Source organism: Hibiscus syriacus, unplaced genomic scaffold (genome assembly GCF_006381635.1).
Source record: "Hibiscus syriacus cultivar Baekdansim isolate YM2019G1 unplaced genomic scaffold, ASM638163v2 tig00011662_pilon, whole genome shotgun sequence".
Classification (NCBI taxonomy): Eukaryota; Viridiplantae; Streptophyta; class Magnoliopsida; order Malvales; family Malvaceae; genus Hibiscus; species Hibiscus syriacus.
Window position 1 is genome coordinate 656,850 of NW_024062253.1, and position 15,542 is coordinate 672,391.

General features: G+C 35.6%; 3 pseudogenes; 2 read left to right on the forward strand and 1 right to left on the reverse strand.

Moving 5' to 3' along the window:
• Positions 1–1,305: 1,305 nt before the first annotated feature.
• LOC120204757 lies at positions 1,306–4,234 on the forward strand (annotated as a pseudogene).
• On the forward strand, positions 4,156–11,392 carry LOC120204753 (annotated as a pseudogene).
• Positions 11,393–12,875: 1,483 nt separating this feature from the next.
• On the reverse strand, positions 12,876–15,485 carry LOC120204758 (annotated as a pseudogene).
• Positions 15,486–15,542: the final 57 nt, after the last annotated feature.

Genomic DNA, 15,542 nt, shown 5'->3' on the forward strand with positions numbered 1-15,542 from the left:
AGAGATCTTCTTCGGACATATTGGGAATTTGAAGCATAAGGGTTGTGAATTCTTTCACATAGTCCCGCATAATACCCCGTTGCTTCAACTCCCGCAATTTCTTGCGAGCCTCGTAGACCACATTCTCGGGATAGAAGTGCTTCTTGAGTTCTTTCTTGAACTCATCCCACGTATCTACCCGACAAGCTCCTCGCTCAAGGTCGGCATGTTTCCTACGCCACCATAACATAGCAGTATCGGAAAGATATAAGGCAGCGGTCTTTACCTTGGCGGCCTCGTCGTTAAGGCCGATTCCCTCGAAGTATTGCTCCATCCGCCATAGGTAGTTTTCGACTTCCTTGGCGTCTCTTGCCCCGTTGAACCCTTGCGGCTTGGGGCACTCGACCCTCGGGGTGGAGACATGGTTAGCGCTCCCGCTAACGGCGGCTCTCTTGCAGAGCGTCAAGTCCTCCCGCATCCCCTCGATGCTTTCACGGACGGCTTGGATCATATCCTCTAGTTGTATGAACCGAGCTTCCACCTCGTTGTTGGTCTCTTCGGCATTTCCTTTGAGTGTGTCAACTTGCTCCAAGACATGGTCCTCCAACGTCTTGAAGTCGTGCTGGACCCCTCTCCAGCTTCTCGCCAAACTCTGCCACCATTGGTTCTATGGAAGCGCTCTCGCGGGCCTTACTTTGGTCCCTCTTCTTATTCTTGTTGTTGGGTGCAGCTTCTCTTCCACGTTCCTCAGCAACAGTCGACTCGTTCGAATTTCCGGCCATTCCTACAATACACGTGCACGATATTGTCGCCTTTACCGGCTCTGATACCAACTGTCACGGACTTAATCGCTCAATAAGCCTCGTGCGGCCTTAGCTCCTTTTCGCCCCTTGCGATAGCTAAGTCAGCCTCACTCGAACTCGTGCTAGAGAAAGGGTTGGCAAGGAAACAAAGAAGAAAGGAAAGAACTTAGAGAGAAAGCTTGTTGAATGCTTGAATGCTTACAACTCTTGGATGATTTACAAATGAGGATTCTACACCTATTTATAGCATCCCACCTCCTCAATGGACGGTGGAGATTGATTTGATCCTACGGTAGGGAGAGATTCTCTAGAATTCTCCATTATTTCCTACCTAACATGGAAGACTCTAGAATGCTTCTAGAATATGTACAAGTCTTGAGTGTTCTAGAATAATCTACACTATTCTATCAACCTCCAAGACCAAATGTGGCCCAACATAGCCAAAATAGCCCAAAGAGTGGGGAAAAGGCCCAATTTCGTGACACAACGCTCCTTTTTTTTCAGTTCTGTTTATATCAATAGACAAAGCAACTTGACTATCTTTCCTCTCGTCATCTTTTACTCTCTGTTTCTCGTTCTTTTTACTTCTTAGAATTTAAAGGAAAGGTGAGATAGAAAGGGGGAAAAGATAAAATTTTGAGAGAATCAGAGTTAGAATTCAAGAATAAAGAAATTTGGTTGGGGTTTATAGTTTTACATTGTAAATTTCTTTGGAATTTTTGGTCTATTTGCTTGTAATAAATAATAGAATCTAAGATTTTTGGAGATTGACAGTGTGCATGAATGGAGTATGATAATATCGGGTGTCTCATCCATCGATAGAGTCGATGAGGATGAGATCCATCACCATAATCTGCATCATCCACAGCCTCATCATGCCCACCATCAATTCTCTTCGCTAAAGCCAAACAATGACACCAACAACATCAACAATGCCAGTTCCATCAACAACATTGTAGGGCCTGCGACGATCACTCCGGCTAATTAAATGTACCCACCGATCCATCAGGTCCGTTTCTCAATTCCATCATGTTTTATGCGTTGCAATTTAGGGTTTCGCCTTTTTCGTTTGATTTTGTTGAATTTGATTCTTCTATTGGTTCGAATAGATCTGCGGCGCAATTGAATGAGTTTTCGTTTCTTTTGGTTGTTATGAAAGAAATTGATTGTGACAGTTTCTTGGTTGGATTTTAAGTTTAAAATTTATTAATCCCATTTGTTTAATTATGGAAAGCAGTGTTTGTGTTACGGTTTCTTTTCGATTCTAACATGGATTGTGGGTTTTATCATATTGTTTGCTTTTGGTGGAAATTATAATTCTTAATTAGTGTTAGGAATTTATTGATCATCATGATTTATATTTTATTTATCTATCCAATGGAAAAGTAACGAACTTTAACTGTCATTGATGCTTACAAAGAAGGTAGATAAAACATTCTTAATTAAACTGGATTTAGCCATTATAGGGTTGATCTTGCGGATGATACATTTTACAGTGTCACTTTGTACTTTCTAGATCTTTGGCTTATAATTACTGTGAGAAAAACATGTTAGATTGCATGTTTGAGTTTGGTGGGGTTTACTTTTTTTTTATCTCAGAAGGTTAATTTACCTTGAGAAGTATTGCATTAACAGTGTAGTACTCCAATGCTTAATGAACTTGATTCGAGTTTTCAGGAGGAAACTTGGGATAGTTTTAGTTTCCAGTGGGGAAAATTGGGATAGTAAATGTTCCCTTGAAAAAAAAATTAGCTGACCCTTATTCCCATATGTAATGGGGTAAGGGGAGGTAAGATAGTAGGCTACCCCCAACGCCAGGTTGATAGCAGCTTCCGTGGGAGACCTCCAAATTATGAAATGTTCCCTTGAAAACTTCATTAAAATAGATAACCAGGAATAACTGCTAGTTCCAATCAAAAGAGGTAATTGGTTGTTTCTTCATATTGAATAGTCATTCAAATTATAAAAAATTTTGGGTTGGTAATAGATTTGAAATCTTGTATGTCAATTTTTTGTACTCTACGCCAGCACTATGTTGATCTGAATCTTCATTTTTTCTTCAAGTACCCGTGATCAACACCCGAGTCCAACCCATAACCAAACATGGGTGGGGATGTGATACATCAAAGACCTCCAAAATACATGAAAATTTACCCATTTCTGACATACAGTTGCACGATGCTCACAGAAGTCCGAGTAAAATAGCTCTAGCAAAGAGGGACAAGAAATATTGGGGTAATTTGAGATATTATGTTTTTTTCCTGCTTTTGTATAGGAGAAATGTTGTGCAGGAACCCTAAGATTTCTAAATATTTTTGTGATTATATAGAAAGGGTAGATGATATTAATAGATTGGAAGGGTATTCGTGAGTAATGAAGGAAAAATTGCTCTCGTTAAAAATATAGCTTTTTTGCAGTGCCACAACGGACACACACTTTGTTCTACCTGTAAAACAAGAGTGCACAACCGGTTTCCCACTTGCAGACAGAACTTGGTGATATTAGATGTTTAGTATTGGAGAAGGTGGCAGAGTCACTTGAGTTGCCTTGCAAATACTACAATTTAGGATGCCCTGAAATATTTCCCTATTACAGCAAACTCAAACATGAGACAATTTGCAACTACAGACCGTATAATTGCCCATATGCCGGATCAGAGTGTTCTGTTGTTGGGGATGTTCCTTTCTTGGTTGCCCATATTAGGGATGACATCAAAGTGGACATGCATACCGGCTGCACATTTAACCATCGTTACGTGAAATCCAGTCCCCCTTGAAGTAGAAAATGCTACTTGGATGCTAACAGTAAGTTTTATAATTTTTATATAGCATTTATTATTCTCCAAACTAGCTGACTACATCTCGAAACAATATGATGTGCCCTTTTAGTTATTTTGAGGATTGCTTTGCTTCTGCTTTTGTCAGGTCTTCCATTGTTTTGGTCAGTTTTTCTGCCTTCACTTTGAAGCCCTGCAGCTGGGGATGGCCCCTGTCTACATGGCATTTCTTTGGTTCATGGGTGATGAGACAGAGGCTGGAAACTATAGCTACTGCCTTGAAGTTGGAGGAAATGGCAGGAAGCTTATATGGGAGGGTAGCCCACGAATCATCCGTGATAGTCATCGGAAAGTCCGGGACAGCCATGATGGCCTTATCATCGAACGTAACATGGCACTTTTCTTCTCTGGTTGGGATAGAAAAGAGCTAAAGCTTTGGGTTACAGGAAGGGTATGGAAGGAACAACAAAACCCAGATGCCCATGTTTGCATACCAAACTTATGTAGTTGAGAGAATTGATGATTTTTTTCTTCTTGATTGGTTTTGAATGTTTTCCCGTGTGTTCCTTCTCTGCCAACCTTGCTTGGTTTGTTGTAATGAATTCCAGTTTTTCAGAAGACTTGAATGACATTGCTTTAGCTTCCACTACTTATACTCTTTTGAGATCCCCAGATAGTGCACAATTTCCCTGTCAAAGAGGGTCTAAAGGTGGTCGCCTTCATAGAGAAGAATGTGTATCCGGATGCTGTAGTGGATCTTCTTATTTACAGTTGAATATTAGGTGAATTTTATTTTATTTCTTAAAATGTCAAGCCATACTTTCGATACAGGGGTCACGGGAGTTAATGGTTGCAAAATCAAATTGTAATGAATTCATAACGTAAGTGATCAAAATAATTTTTTTTTCAAAGTTGGAGCCTAAATCAGACTGAAAACAAAAAGAATTATCCATGTAATCTATCCACAAAACTAATAGGGTTTCTAAATTGGTTTTACATTTAATATGATTCTTAAATTGAGAAAAAAATAATCTCTAACTAATGAAAATTATTGTTGACTCTTATAACGCTAACATGATGGTGACAATGCAATATAGAGACTTAATTCATTCTTTTAGAAAACTTGTAGGTTTATTTGATTTTCAAAGAAAATTCAAGTATTTATTTACTTTTTAAAAGTATAAAATTATTTAAATTTAACATATAAATTATTTAAATTCTACAGATTTGCCTTAATTCTTTCTTTGAAATATCAATTCCACATATCCGAAAAATTATTTTCAATTTTATAAAACTCAATTTTCCATTTTTGATTACTAAAATGAATTTCCAATTTTATCCCTGATCTTTTAACGCGCAAGAGTTGGCGCGTGCTTAAACAAACAAAAAGTGTACAAAATTTCCGAAGTTGAATGATTATTACATCCAGCCTATACCTTGATTATTAGATTTAATTAATAGTGACTACCGTCCTGGCTCCTTTTTCTTTAAGGGTAAACTACTCTAATGGTCACTAATGACTGTATAAGGTTTCGTTTTCACCACTAATGTTTGAAAAGTCACAAATCGATCACTAATATTATCGTTTGTTATAAATTGGTCACTCACCGTTAACAGCGAGACGGAAAACACACGTGGCATGTTAACAGCAGTTAACATGCTTACCTGGATGGTATAATTACACAAATAGTCCATGTTATTTATATATTCTTTCAATTTGATGATAGCTTTAATAAATTAAAATATATTTATTTTTATTCTTATAACTAATTATATATTTTTATACAAAAATATTAATTGTTTAAGACCAACAGCTTTAAAAAAAAGGAAATCAAAAATTTAAAATTAGTTATAAAAATAAAAAAATTAACGTTTTTTTAATGTTAGGGTAAACTACTTTTAAATTTACCCAATGCTTAGCTTAGCTATTTAGAATCAGAATAAAAAGTCGCATTGTTGGAGTATTATTAAAGTCAGCTTGTTGGAAGCTCCATCGCCTAATTAATTTTTTAATATGTTCCCTAATAATTTATTTTTTAAATATAATCATAAATATCTCATTTTATATTTTACCAGATACAACAAAAACATATATAAAAAAATAACTCTAAACATCTATCAATTCGACGAATGAAAATAAAATCAATTCTAAATAAATAAATAAACTTATAAAAATAAGATAAAAAATTGTATGAGACAAAACAAATTTTAAACGGGATAAGATAAAAAACATAATTATTAAACAAAAATAATTTACAAAATAAATCATAGATTTATAAAATGGATATATAAGATGAAATTATTTGGTGGTTGAATCATCTTTCAATGTCGACTTTGACGATAGATAAATGTGAGAAAAGAAAGAAAACAATGAATTAAACAAAAGAAAGGTAGAAATAAAATAAAAAATAGTTTGGGGAAGAAAAAAACGAAGTGAAAAAAAACACTGATGACGAGTCTTGAGTAAATTTAAAAGTAGTTTACCCTAACATTAAAAAAACCGTTAAATTTTGTTTTTATAAATTTAAATTTTTGATTTCTTTTTTTTAAAGCCGTTGATATTAAACAATTAATTATTTTGTATAAAAATATATAATTATTTATAAGAATAAAAAATAATTATATTTTAATTTATTAAAATTAGGATCAAATTGAAAGAATATATAAATAACATGGATTATTTGTGTAATTATACCATCCAAGTAAACTTGTTAACTGCAGTTAACATGCCACGTGTGTTTTCCGTCACGTCTATTAACGGCGAGTGATCAATTTATAACAAATGATAACGCTGGTGACCAATTTGTAACAAATGATAACATTAGTAGTGAAAATGAAAACATACCCAATCATTAGTGACCATTGAAATAATTTACTCTTTCTTTAATCTTATCATTGAATGCACATTTCAATTTTTAGAGTACAATGCACATTTCAATTTCTTTCCATTAATTTCTTTCTTTTTTGTAATTTAGGTAAAATTAAGTTGTATGGCCGATCAATTTCGCTTATTTTGCAGGTAATATTCGAATCTTATCCATGTTGCTTTTGAATTTGAGTTTTATTTTATGCTTAAAAGGTTTTTTTTTAAGATGTGATTTTCACTGCATAAAGTGTGGATTCAGTGCAGTTCAGTTGACCGTGATCGGATCCACTGGATAATTTATCGTGATGCTGTGAGCTCTGTTCTTGGAGTTTCTTAGCAGGTAATGACTTCCTTAATTGCTCTTTCTCTCTCTCTCTTTCTTTTTCAAATCAACCTTTTGTTTTATCTATAACCTTTTTTGTTGCTGAGAAAACTATGGAAATGAAGAGTGAATCATGAGATGTGACCGTTTTATGCTTTTGATTTGAGTTAGCTTAGGGGGAAAATAGAAAATACTGATTTCAATTTTCAGTGTGTTATTTGCAAAGTTTTAGCTGATCGAAAGAAGGTTTTAGACTAACTTTGAACAAAATTAGCTAAACTGTTGAATTTGAAGTAAAATATAACTGAATAATATAAAAGAAATTTTACTCTTTTGAGTTTGTGATGATGTTTTCAATTCATTTGTTAAATAGTTTGTTTCTATCTTTGGATAAAGATTCATACTCTTTTTGTGATTTGAATCAATAGGGGTTCAGTTTGTAATGCATTCTGTTGACGAAAGTAAAGAAAAGAAGACGAATTTGAAAAGATCAAGATCATCATCCCTTCGTGATATGCCCGCGACTGACAGCCCTGCTACACAAACTCCTGACCTTTGTGATGATGTTTTCTATATTAAAGAGAGAGTTCAGTCACCATTAACCGGCTACGTAGCACCTACTTCTGTTAGTTTTAGTCCAGATGATGGTACAATTGTTTATCTTTTTAGTCCTGAGCAAAATTTGAGTAGAAAAGTTTATACTTTTGATCTCAATGCTGGCAAGCAAGAGTTATTCTTTTCTCCCTCGGATGGTGGACTTGACGAGAGTAATATATCACCAGAAGAGAAGTTGAGGAGGGAGAGGTCTAGAGAGCGTGGTCTGGGAGTCACACGTTATGAATACTATATCCAAGAATAAAACTATTATGCTGCCTTTACCTGGTGGAGTATGTGGAAGAATCTCATCTGTTACTTTTAAATTTACTTTTAAGGTTTATTTAGTCCATTCTTGTTCTATACGAGTTATTGTTGTCTACATATGACTTCTTCCCAAAATCTTAAGCACTGTGACTTTCCATGTTTTTATTTATCTTTGTTGATAAATTTTTTTGTAATCTGAAATATGCTTAAAATACTACTGAATTCTTGATCCAATGAGAGTGTATTTTCTTTTTTGCTAACATCACTCATCTGACAAAGTGATTGCCTTAAGAAATTATTTTGGATTTTTGGGGCCATTATAGCTTATTTACAAGTACAATAATATATTGATTGAGGTGAAAGGTGAAAGGTGAAAGGTGAAAGAAGTGTGTTCTTCTATCTGTGCTTTATTTGAATTGGTGGAGGTTGTGTTGGTTGATCCTTTTTCTTGATACTTCATTATCGACTATTTGCCAATATGCGATTTTACATGCTGGATTACTGATGTTAACATGATGCTACGATTGCCATTAGAGTCCCACCACAGTAGGTTCTTTCCAACATTTATTCAGTTCCTCATACCCATTGTTTGTAGTGATACAACAAATTCACTGTTTTTACCCCACCAACCTGCCTGCTTATCTTATCTTATCACTCACCTCATCCCTTTAACGCTTTCAGCTCTATTTTCAGCTTTTCAGTATTAGCTTCAGTTACTACCGACTAGTCCCAGTTGTCTGAATATATATATTAACCAACTCTTCCACGCAAATTAGGAATTTTGTTTCCCTGATATTTGTTCTTCTTCCTATGGGCAGATTTATTTCCAGGATTTTTCTGGTTCAGAACAAGTGCTTAAGCTTCGAAGCACATCATCATCACCGATAATTGATCCACATCTTTCCCCAGATGGTTCCATGCTTGCTTACATAAAAGATTATGAGCTACATGTCCTAAATCTTTTATACAACAAACAAAGACAATTAACTTTGGTGCCAACGGGAGCACTGTGGTAAGTTTATGTTGCCAATATCTGTATTCGGTATAACATTTTAATCGTGACATCTGTGGATGTTCATATGTTTAGAACAAATTTTCTTTTCTCTTCTTCTCTCCTTTTTAGCCCTATCTATGAAGGGAAAAGGGATGGACGTGGTTTTGTGGTTGGGGGAGGTGTCAGGTTTGTATAGAAGAAATTGCATGAAGTTTAAACGTTGCAATCTACAGGGCTTTCAGTTTCAGAGCAATTTAGAACAAGCTCTGCCAGTTTATTTGCTACATTATACAGCTTATAATCATAGGGCAACATTTCCTGTTTTTTCGTAAATATTAGTGAATGAATAATGTCAAATGTGATAGGCTCTAACTATTTGATTTTACCTGGTTTCAATATGCTGTGTGGTTTGGCAAATGAAGCAAGTTAGACTTTAACGTTTTGACATTTTATTAGGTTTTTGCACCATTGCCTTTGATATGACATAATTTTTAATGATTTTCAGACTCATGGACTTGCAGAGTATATAGCTCAGGTGCGAACTTCTTCAATCTCCTTCCTTTTGTTATATATTTATAGAAATTGGTTGCTGATTTGTACGAGTTTGAAACTTATTTGTTACTGCTTTCGAGAGCAACTATAAGTTACAGTTCTTTCAGAGGCATAAAACCAGTGCCATCAAGTGAAAATGATGCCAGAATTCTTTTTTTCCCTTCTTAATCTATCTATTCTTCATATAGATTTATTTCCTTCATTGGTGGAATTTCACTGATTGCAGGAGAAGGATAGAAAAACTGGGTATTGGTGGTCACTTGACGGCAAGTTCATTGCATTTACAGAAGTTGATTATTCTGAGATACCTCTTTTTAGAATTATGCACCAAGGCAAAAGCTCAGTTGGTCTAGAGGCACAGGAAGACCATGCATATACTTTTGCAGGGGCTTCAAATGTCAAGGTTCGGCTTGGGTTGGTGTCCACCTCTGGCAGTCCTGTCATCTGGATGGATCATATCTGTGGGGGACCGAACTATGATGATGAATATTTGGCTAGAGTAAATTGGTTGCCAACAAATTTTCTTACAGTGCAAATCTTAAATAGGTCTTCACTCAAACTAAAGATCCTTAAGTTTGATATTGAGACGGGCCAAAAAAATGTTTGTGATGATCAAAGAACTAAAACCTTGGATTAGTCTACATGATTGTTTTACACCTTTGGACAAAGGAGGTTTCATCTGGGCAAGTGAAAAAACAGGATTCAGACATCTTTATCTGCACGATGCTAATGGGACTTGCTTAGGACCCATTACAGAGGGTAATTGGATGGTTGAGCAAATTGCCGGTATAAATGAGGCTGCAGGGCTTATGTATTTCACTGGAACTCTCGATCAAGAACAACTACATGTTTTCACCGGAGCTGCACAACTACATGCAAAAATTTGTTGACATTTATGATTCACTTGATTCTCCCCCTAGGGTTTCTTTATGCAACTTGATTGACGGAAGTGTAATAATGTCTATTATGAGCCCCCGTCCATAATTCCAGTGATTGAAAAACTTCAGCTTGAGCCTCCAGAGATAGTCCACATACAGGCAAATGATGGTACCAGACTATATGGTGCTTTATACAAGCCTGATGCAACAAGATTTGGACCCCCACCGTACAAACCTTGGTCAGTGTGTATGGTGGTCCTGGACTCCTGGTGTTCTGCTTGTTTACAATTCTTGGATAAATACAGTTGACATGTGAGCTCAGTACTTGCGGAGCAAGGGCATTTAGTTTGGAAGGTTTGTATTTCCTGCCCAATTGTTTCTCTTAGAAAGTTTAGTTCATGGCGTGCAATCATTCTAGTTTAGGTTATATGACTGAGAATCATGTTCTGATCCTTCGACAAAATGAAAGGTCTGGGAGGGGACTAGTGATTTCTAAATCTCATTAAGCCATCAGTTTCTTTGGGACATTCAGCTTTTAGCTAGTATGTATGATTTCTAATCTGTTGGCAGTTTTTTCAGGCATCTTTTGAATCCATCCCTTTAGTTCCTCACCGACATGTGCTCTTTGCAGTTAGATAATAGAGGATCCACAAGACGTGGACTGAAGTTTGAAGGCTTTCTCAAAGGCAATATAGGCCGTGTTGATGCTGAGGATCAGCCCATTGGTGTTGAATGGCTAATTAAACAGGGGCTGGCAAAGCCTGGCCATATCGGGTTGTACGGTTGGAGCTATGGTGGTTATCTCTCGGCCATGGTGTTGGCCAGGTTCCCTGTGTTTTCCAATGTGCCATCTCTGGTGCTCCCGTTACATCATGGGATGGCTATGACACATTTTACACTGAGAAGTACATGGGGTTCCCTTCTGACAATGCTGAAAGTTACGAGTATGGCTCAGTGATGCACCATGTTAACAAGATGAAAGGAAAACTTTTGTTGGTCCATGGCATGATCGATGAGAATGTGCATTTTAGGCACACAGTAAGGCTTGTTAATGCAATTGTGGTTTCCGGCAAACCATACGAGTTACTGATTTTTCCGGATGAACGCCATATGCCGCGTCGTCATAGGGACCGGATTTACATGGAAGAGAGGATATGAGAATTCATTGAGAGGAGCTTGTGAGGTAAACTTCCATGTTTATACATCATCTCTTCCATAATAAATATAGTACATTGGGAATCATTTCTCTTTCTAGTGATTTGGATGACCCTCTTTAATTTCTATCAACTTAAAGAATCTGAGACGAATTTTCCGTTGTACTAAAAATATTTTGTTTTCACATTTCATTTGAACTTTTGGAATTCTTCTAGGGTGTGTTTGGTTAACGGAATGTAAGATTATCAGTGGGAATAAAAGATTATCAAGTAATAAGATTACTGAGAATGTTGTATTTTATGTTTGGTTGGTTTAGTCGGAATGTAAGATTACCGTGTTTGGTTAAAGAAATAAAATATTATTGGAATGTATATTTTACCAAATTGTTCTTATTATATATTTGTTTTTTTAACAAGTTGAATTTTACTATAATATTACTATAATTAATTTTTATATTTTCTTTAAAAAATTTAAATTCATAAAATTTATATAATTGTTTTTACAAAATTGAAAAGATAAATAAGTTTAATGAAAGGGTAAAATTTTATTTTAATCCCTGAGCTTCATATAAAATTATAATTATGTATTTTTTTTTTGTAAATCTAAAATAGTTTAAAGATAAATTTATTATTTAACATTCGTAAAATTTTTATTATTAAACAACAGAAGAAGAATAATTAAAAAAAAAACTAAGGGTATTTTAGTCCAAAATGGTGGTAATCCAACAATACCTAAGGAAATGTGTAATCACAATTCCGGTAATATATCTCAAAAAATTCACTGTTGGTAATAAAAGATTACCGAGAATAAGATTATCGACCAACCAAACAAGAAAATGAGAATTATATTCCCCTGGTAATGTTGTATTCTGTGAACCAAACGGCCCCTAGAATTATAGAAAAACTATATTCTACAGTTTAAAAACTGTGTTTTGCCTTGAAAATGATGATTAATATTTATTGTTAACCATTAAATAGAATAATAATCTGAAAAGATTATTTGTCATCCTCTCGTCTAATAAGATGATATATGCTCTTGTAATTACTAAAAAAATGTCAATATAAAAATAAAATATTATTTTTCGGTATGTTTCCGGTAAACCATACGAGTTACAGTCTAAAATGTCACATACTTTTAGATTTTAATAAGAATGGGTAAACTATAGGGATGGTCCTTATTGTTTTTGGTATGTTTTGTTTTGGTCACCAATTTTGAAAAGTTTAGTTTTGATCACTTAGATTTTCGGTCTGGAACGTTAACTTCTGCTAGATTATTGATATGGCATGTTAACAAGTTTTTAATTGGTATCCACCTTTTTATATTTCAAATAAAGTAACTTCATATACCTAAAAGATTAATGAGTAAAGAAGCATACCCTTAGGCCAACAGTTAAGAGCTTCCAAGCTTTTGTTTCTTTGGGCAAAGAGGAAAAGTTGCAGAAGAAATACGTTAGAATATTGATTATAACACAACAACAACAAAAAGGAAACAAGATAAAAATGGAAAATGGGATCAAATCCTTGTCCAATAAAAAGGGCAATTATTTAATTAAAGAATCTGCATTCCATTTCATTGAAAGGCACAATAAATTCCATGTTTTTTATTTTCAACGGAGAACTAGAAGGCCAAATGCTAAAAGAGAGACCAAAGAGGCCAACATGACCAAGCATGACTCTCAAGGCTATCAAAGTTGCTCTGCAATTAAACCCCAAAATGCACAACGTAGATATAATGTTTCACAAACTGGACTCCTTGGAGCTCTAACGGATTCCTGTACACTATGAGAGACGATCAGTTAATGTCTTCATGGTAAAGGGGAACAAGAAGCCACTTACAATAACCCAGAGTTCCAACACCAATGTCAGCATTGTAACTTTTCGTCATGTAGTGTTCTTAGAAGTAGCTTCTCATCCACTACATAAGGATCGTACTCATGTAGTTCCGATAGACCGATAAAAGATTGATCCCACCACTGGTGAATTCCGTGAGCAAGTTTGAAATTCGGAGAGTGACGCAAATTAATGGTAAGATAGGCCGAAGGAATCAGATGCAGTGGTTCTAAATCCCTTTGCTCCGAGCATGAGAGTAAATTCCCTATAGAATTTTGTGTTGCAATCTTCTCAATCTTTCCAGCCCCAATCTTCTCCATCGTTCCTATGTTCAAAATAGCCAACATACCCTGAGCATATAAGATCTGCAGGATTCACAAATAGGTACGGTTTCCAAGCAGAGAGCGAACAAAATCGATCTTTATCGGGCCTATGATGGCAACCTTTTACAGCAACAGCGAGTCCAGCTTTGACTACACTGCTTGTAAAGCGAATACCATGCTTCAGCTTTTCATTCTTGATTCCTTCTACAGGGGCAGACAAAAATGGGGGATTGAAGAGGTAAGCTTCAATTATAACCCATCTTAGTCATATTTTTACCTATAAGCAATGAATAGCTGATCCTAGTGAATGCCCGGTTAACCAAATTCTTGAACTTCCAGCAACCGCACAGATATTCTCTACAGTCTGCATTGCTTGCTGAAAACGAGAGCTTTCATGAAGTCTATTACGGACGCACAGGAAATCCAACTTGAGATCACGTGACCTTGTGTTTGACTTAGTTATAGTACCCGAAAGGCAATAACATAATGTGGAGCATTTTGGGCTGAATAGTTGTGGTTGAAGAGAGAGAACTTGTATTCATAAATGGCACCAAAAATGGAGTTATCAACATCATCTACGAGAATACGGACCAAGTGGAAATTGAAGAACTCCCACCAAGGTGGTGCATGTGCTAGAGGGTCTTGGCGGTTTTGTTGGCGATCTCGTTCTAGAACGTACACTCCCTGGACCAAACTCGCAGCAACGGATCTTCGGTCATGAAAATTATTCCTACCAAAGTACCACAAATAAGCCCTTACATAATATGAAGAAGCTAAAACGTTCTGACCAGAGAAAAGAAAAAGAAGATGCCTTAAACATAACAATTCTTTTCAAACGATACAATTAAAAACTAATAAAGGAAACTACAATGTTATGCGGCTGATATTATAACGGCATGTTCTCTTAGGTTGCAGTTTTTGGCTGCTCACCTCACAGAATTGGCCCTCAGAGTTCTCAACACCAACAAATCCTCTGGATTTTGATCTTGCTTGAAGAAATTAGAATTATCTACTGTTCATACTATTTCACTATAATTTTCTCAACTCGAGTTCAGGGTCATAGAGACAAAGAAGTTTTAGCTTGTGATTAACCAAAATCAGACATCATGTGCTAGATTTATGGTATTTCCACTTCATTCTTAGCATCCTTAGTCGGTTAAGAATCCGAAAATTCTCATTCATAGAACTCTTATGAAATAAGATGCAATGCTATTTTGAGACCCTTTTCCCCTACATATTAATCTCTTTAACAAACATGAAGTGTTTGATATTCCTTCACTTCCAGGATTATGAATTGCCTTAATGCCCTGGCATATCTTGCAATGCTGCTCACTTGGGATGACGTTTTCTTGAATAGTCTCGGGTGATTATAAGATAATATATATTCGGAACTTTCATAACCATTTGACAAAGCACTCACAAGCCGCAGGCGAAGCTGCTCGAATTTCAAAACCTCTAGGGATAATTTTTTTTTAAATGTAAACATACAATGGAGTTTGTTACTGAAATTAATGAAAGAAAATGTGTTTACCAGTCAACTGAAGTGAGGTGTAATGGTCCTGAAAGGCAGAAAATTTGTCTGGAAGAGGTCGGCTTATCTTTCTTTCTGTGTTTCGTGTCTTCCATATATCCTCAACAAAGGCAATGAATTGCTAAAAAGTAGTACATCAAGATTCAAGATTCCCATTATTCATCAAATTAGGTAACTCTATAAATGAATTGCAAAGGTATCATCAAAAAGAAAATTGTTTTTTGAATCGTTTTTCATGTTTTTCCCCAAACTTAAAAAGAAAACGAAAATTACAAATCTTGATTTCATTTGATAAGATTCCGAAACCTCAACATTTAATTCCCTTTTGACATTTTTTTTTCTGGGAACAGCCCCCCCCCCCAAACACCAGAACCAAAAAAAAAAGTGAAGCATACAATTGCAAACCAGCCAATCAACAAGACTGACGATTCTTAGATTATGTAGCTTCAAACACTTAAAAAATACGTCAAGAGAGCCTTATTCCAACAGCTTACAAAAAAATAAAGAAATTAAAAGAGAAATCAGTTTACCTCGATGCGAGATTTAGAGATTTCACACGTAATTTTCCCCTCTCCTCTTTTATTCCTTCAAGAGGAAAAAAAGGGAGAGAGTTGAACACAGCGGCCTTGGACAGAGTGGCAGTAACAGACACTGTATAAATAATACTATCTGA